Here is a 5802-nt window from a genome sequence, read left to right on the forward strand (position 1 = left end):
TACAGGGTCTCGCTACTCAGGTCAAACTCATAGTGATCCTCCTGTTTTAGCCTCCCCAGCACTGGAATTATAGATGTGTGCCACCATACCCAGATTCAGTGGCCAGCACTGCTCACAGGGGGCTCCAGGGCCTGCACCGCATGTGGTACTGGCAATCGAATCCGGGTCCTTGCACTTGCCAGGCAGGCGCTTAAACTAGACTATTGAACTGTCTCCCCAGCCCTAGAACGATTATTTTCTTCTTTCACAATTGCAATTTTAGGGCCAGCGAGATAGCTCAATGGACTAAAGCGCTTGCTTAGGCAAGCTTAGGCAAGCTCAGGCAAGTGTGGGGACCGCTGTTCCATTCCCCACACCACATGCTGTGCCAGCCAGGCTCCCAGGGCAGGCTGAACTGGCTACAGGCCGGGCGTAGTGTCAGTGGCGTCCACCTATAATCCCTGCGCTGGGGAGGCTGAAAAAAACAGGAAGATCACTGAGTTCAAGCTGTGTGGTGAGACCTTGTAACAACCAAATACATTTTTTTTAGAAAAAATGTATTTAGTACAGGGTCTACAGGGTTTTACTACACAGGTCGGACTCGCAGTGATTCTCCTGTTTTTAGCCTCCCAAGCACTGGGATTACTGGCACGGCAGGCACAGGATCGAACCCCCCCCCCCCCCCCGGCCGCTGCGCTCTGCCTAAGCAGGTGCTTTAGTCCACTGAGCTATCTGGCCAGCCCCAAACACGTTTTAAAAACAAATTATAATTTTATTTTTTGTGGTTTTTGCTTTTTTTGTTTTTTCTCTATTATGTCTCACAACTGTGAGATTTGTCTGGACTCAGCTGTTTGGGGGCTTTTAGTCAATTGCAGCCTCTTCAGTGGATCTCATCTGTTTTTAAGGCGCTGTCAACACAGCTGTCAGAGTGATCTTTTTCAAAACACGTCATTTCATGTTCTTTTGCTCAAGAATTTCTGGTTGTTGTAACATGTTCACAGCAAAATTCAAAGACCTTACAACAGCCTAAAAACCACATAAGCTTTGAATTTCTTCTTCTCCCACTGACTTTATGATCTTTGCCACCATTCACTCACCCATGACTTCATTTCAGTCTCAACGCCCTCCGCGGTTTTGTTTTATTTTGTAATTTATTATTATTATTTTTAAAATGTATTTAGTACAGGGTCTACAGGGTCTCACTACATAGACCGGACTCGTAGTGATTCTCCTGTTTTCAGCCTCCCAAGTGCTGGGATTACAGGCGCACGCCACGCCCAGTCTCAATCACCTTCTCAGGGCGGCCCAAGGGTGGGGCCGGCGTGCACACCCGGGATGAACCCCGGTCCTTGCGTCTGCTTAAGCAGGAGCTTGATCCACTGAGCTATCTGGCCAGCCCTGGGTTTGTTTTATGATTGCTGTTTTGAGCACGAATCTCTTTCAGGACCTTTGCATTTGCTGGCTAATATATTTGGAATTCTCTTAACCTAAGACCCATGAAGCCGTTGCTCAGAGTCTGTCACAGTGGTGTACACCTGTAATTCCCGCACTAGGGAGGCTGAGGCAGGATGATTGTGAATTTCAGGTCTGCCTGAACAACTTAGTGAAATCTTGTCTCAGAAACAAAAATGAAAATGAAAACTCCTTTTACTGTTTGGATGGCAAAAGTTGGCACGAGTGGCCATGTCATGTCTTATACAAAGGAAGTCCTACTAATTCCTGATCGGCAAGGGAACTGTGTGATCCCTCCCCCCCCACCCCCACCCCCACCCCCACTGGGTAACCAAAACGTGTGACACACAAGAAACTTTATTTTCAGAGTGGTGGCTGAGGTCAGGTCCCGGAGTAGAAATTCCCTGAGAAGAGGCTGTGATTATTCCGTCTATATATCTGGCATTCAGCACTGGAAAAAGACTCTGGGTCGGCTCTGGCGTTTTGTGAACGTACGAAGGATCAGTTAGCAAAACCTCAAGCTCCAGTAGGGGGCGGGAAATAGGAAGATTCCTCAACCACTTGCCCTACGTCTACTTTCTGCGCTTCGCATCGCGGTGCGTGTTTGCCCTCCGTCATCTATCACTCGGCACTCGTCCCTTCTCAGCAGGTCTGCCCAGAGCATCCCATCGATCTACTCGGCTATCCCGCGCCTGCGCCTTTGGGCTGTCAGTCAGCGGCGGCGTGGAGAGCTCTGGGAGCGTGGCTACGTGCTGGAAGCTGAGGTAAAGTTGTGGCTTCTCTCTGCCCGACCGCGCGAAAGCTGGCTAATCCAGGTGAGCAGCGCTGTGGGGGCTGGAGACCCCTCTACTTCTGAGCGAGGCGAGCTCGCGGTGTTGGGCCCAGCTGGACTCGAAAGGGGAGGCGGGGATGCTGAATCCCGAAGTCGCCAGCTCGAGTCCCTGTTCGACCTGGCCCCCTCTTCACTTGGGAACCCAAGTGTCCCAAGGGAGGTTGGGGCGAATCGACCTGACTAACCTGTGCAGCAGGTGGAGAAACTTGAGTTTTGGGGAGGGAGGGTTCTTCTCGAAGTCACAGCCAGTGAACACCAAACTTGGCACCATCCTCTCTGAGCGCGATGCCTATTCTTCCCATCCCACAGCTCTTCACTCATTTATCAAATCTACCTTTAGTTGTTTGGGCGCAGAGCCTTGCAGTAGCAAGGGGGAACGCAGTTTTCTGAGGCAGCACTCGCTGGGATGACAGACCAGTTGCAGTGCCTTGGTCGGGCTTACCTATTTACAACTGGAGAGGGCAGTGAGTGCAGCGCGGCACCTATGAGTACTGTGAGCTTGGAAGCCTGGCGGGACTCACTGCTTTGATTCCCACCACCCACAGCCATGGCATTGACATTGACATGTTTGACAGTTTGCCTGGTTTGTGGTTATGCTCATAACAATTCTTGCTTCCTAGATTGCCTTCTTCACCTAGCGAGCAATTAATTGAGAGGAACTTCAGACCCCAGTGACCTGGGTTCTAGTGCCTCTCTGCACATGTTTGCATTTGACTCTTTCAGAGGCTGTTGGGAGGTTCACAAATCCCCATTCCACAAACACTGAGGACATCACATCTGATAGGAGTACAGTGATGACTGCAGATAGTCCCTACCTTCGGTGGGCATTGAGTGTCACACTTAAACATTTAAACATATATGTGCAGGGGGCCTGCCCCTTAGCTCAGTTCCTTAAGTGGCTGCTTCAACAAAGCAGTCAGGCTCAGGTTGCTGTGGTTCGATCCCCACAACATGACAGCCAGTCATGCCTTGAAGGCATTCGGCACACAAATAAAATAAAATAAAATAAACATATATGTGCAAGGAAACCTGTAAAGGCTGAGATAATCTGTACATGGTAGAGTGGAAGCACCTAAGGAAAAGGAGTTTATCGTGCAGAAATGTGGGAAGGGCTAGGAAGAGTTTCCTAGGCAAGATTATTTGGGGGAGGGTAGTATTGAGGGATTGATTGAACTCAGGATCTTAACACTTACCTCCATCTCCAGTCCTTTTGAAATTTTACACACACACATATTATATTGAGACAGGACTTTGCAGAATCGCTAAATTGCTCAGGTTGAGCTTGAACTTTTGATCCTTCTGCTTCAGTGTTTCAGAGTGTTGGTCAGGAATGGGCCACCATGGCTAGTGACAAAAAGGTTTGGCGGGTGTCTTTTTGGAGACAGGGTTTCACTATGCAGTTCAGGCTGGCCTTGAACTTGCTTTGTAGCTCAGGCTGGCCTAGAACTCAAGCAATCCATCTGCCTCAGCCTCCCAAGTGGTGGGATTACAAGCGTGCACCACCACATCTGGTAGCAAGATGATGCTTGAACTGAGTCTTAAAGTTTAATAATTGATTACTAGACACAGGAGAAAGAGAAGGGCAACCGAGAATTCAAGAACAGTATGCAGGTGGGCATGATAGTGTGCACCTATCCTTCCATTCCAGCTACTTCAGATGCTTAGGCAGGAGGATCACTGGAGCCCAAGAATTTGAGGTTATAGTACACTATGCCCAGAGGCTGTCCTAAGTTTAACATGGATGTGATGCTCTCAAGGAGCAGGGTAAATCTTGTTGCATGCATTGATCAATTGGATCATGGCTATAAATACCCATTGTACTTTACCTTGGGCAACTTTGTGAGACTCAGTATCTGTTTCTGTCTGTCTGTCTCTCTGTCTCTTTTAAGTTTGACACAAGGTCTTTCAGTCGTGCTGGTCATGAACTTAAAGTGTAGCCCAGGCTGGAAGTGAACTTGCAGTCCCCAACTTCAACCTCCCAGGTGCTGGGATTACAAGTGTGCACCACTGTGCACTGAGCTTCAAGGCTCTGTCTTAAAAAAAAAAAAAAAAAGTGCAGTGATCAGAATTATGAAACAGAATGGTTCTGCTGGTGTAGAAGGCTTTCCATGATCCAGCTTCTGTCTAATAATATCAAGCAATCATATAGTGCTTATAAGGGAAATAGATATTTTTTTGACTTTATATCTGTGTGTGTGTGTGTGTGTGTGTGTGTGTGTGTATGTGTATGCCTGTGCATGCTAGGCAAGTGCACTACAACTGAGCTATATCCAGCCCTCATTTAATTTTTTTAAAATGTATTTAATACAGGGTCTCACTACACAGATTGGACTCTAGTGAACTTCCTGTTTTCAGCCTCCCAAACGCTGGAATTATACCTCATTTAACCTTCTTTTTTTGAGGAACCAGGGATTGAACTCAGGCCCTTGCACTTGCCAGGGAAGCGCTTTTTTCACTGAGCCATCTCCCCAGCCCCACCCCATTTAATCTTAGCAACTCAATGAAATACAAACCATAATTATTTCTCTCATGAAAAGAAGCTGAAGCATAAAAAAGTTATGTAGCTTGCCCTAGTTTACATAGCTAATAAATGGTAGAGTTAGAATTAGTGTCCAGGCAACCTTGCTTCAGGGTTTGTGAGTTTAACTACTAGGCTGCCTTTCCTAAAAACTGAGAATACTGTTTTAAATGTCAGGCTCCTGTTAAAACCACTTGTGAGGGGCAGAGCCAGAACTCCAACTCAGTCTTTTGACTCCATTGCTCTTTTAATAATGACATCAACTCTCAAATGGGAGTTAAATAATGCCAAAGTGAGAATTCAATTCCAATCTGAGGTAGTGCATGCTGAAATTAAAATGACCATATCCTTAAATTTTGAAAGTTGTGCAAGAGCTCTCACTTTGTACTTTGGGTATACTGGTTGTTTGATTGGTTGGTTGTTTGTTTTGAGCCAGGTTTCACCATGTTCAAGCTGGCCTTGAACTAACTATGTAGCCCAGGTTGGCCTCAAACTCAGTGATCCTCCTGCATCAGCCTCCCAAGTGTTGGAATTACAGGCATGTACCACCATGCCTAGCTTGTTTTGTTTTGTATCTTGAGACAGGATCTTTGTTTTTGTTTTTTTGAGACAAGACTTCGCTATGTAGTTCAGGCTGGCTTTGAGTTCACTTTGTAGCCTAGGCTGGTCTCCTAATTTGCAACGATTCTTTTGCCTCAGCCTCCCAAGTGCTGGGATTACAGGCATGTGCCACTGTGCCCTGCTTGAGACAGGATCTTGTTAAGTAGTTCTGGCCTCCCCTTGAATTCCCTATGCAGTCTAGGCTGACCTTGAACCCAGCATCCTTCTGACTCAGCTCTAGAGTATTGAGATTACCATGAGATTAACATGTGATTCCACACCTGGCTGAATCAGTCTCTCTCTGTCTGTCTCGGTCTCTCTTTGTCTCTGTCTCTGTCTCTCTCTGTCTCTCTGTCTCTCTCTCTCTGTCTCTCTGTCTCTGTCTCTGTCTCTCTCTGTCTCTCTCTCTCTGTCTCTCTCT

The 5802-nt window shown here is 47.1% G+C and overlaps 1 protein-coding gene across 3 annotated transcripts in view; it reads left to right on the top strand.

The window, feature by feature from the left end:
* The first annotated feature begins 2023 nt into the window (after positions 1-2023).
* Positions 2024-5802, top strand: part of Eif2b3 (eukaryotic translation initiation factor 2B subunit gamma) — a 152925-nt gene continuing 149146 nt past the window's right edge. Inside the window, exon 1 of one of the 3 annotated variants that reach the window (XM_004639198.1) lies at positions 2024-2246. The gene's annotated coding sequence lies outside the window, so the exon portion shown is untranslated. The remainder of the gene's footprint in view (positions 2247-5802) is intronic. The other 2 variants (XM_004639199.2, XM_023724243.1) reach the window with 2 other exon arrangements.

The sequence above is a fragment of the Octodon degus genome, unplaced genomic scaffold, assembly GCF_000260255.1.
Source record: "Octodon degus isolate 3935 unplaced genomic scaffold, OctDeg1.0 scaffold00107, whole genome shotgun sequence".
In the NCBI taxonomy this organism is placed as follows: domain Eukaryota; kingdom Metazoa; phylum Chordata; class Mammalia; order Rodentia; family Octodontidae; genus Octodon; species Octodon degus.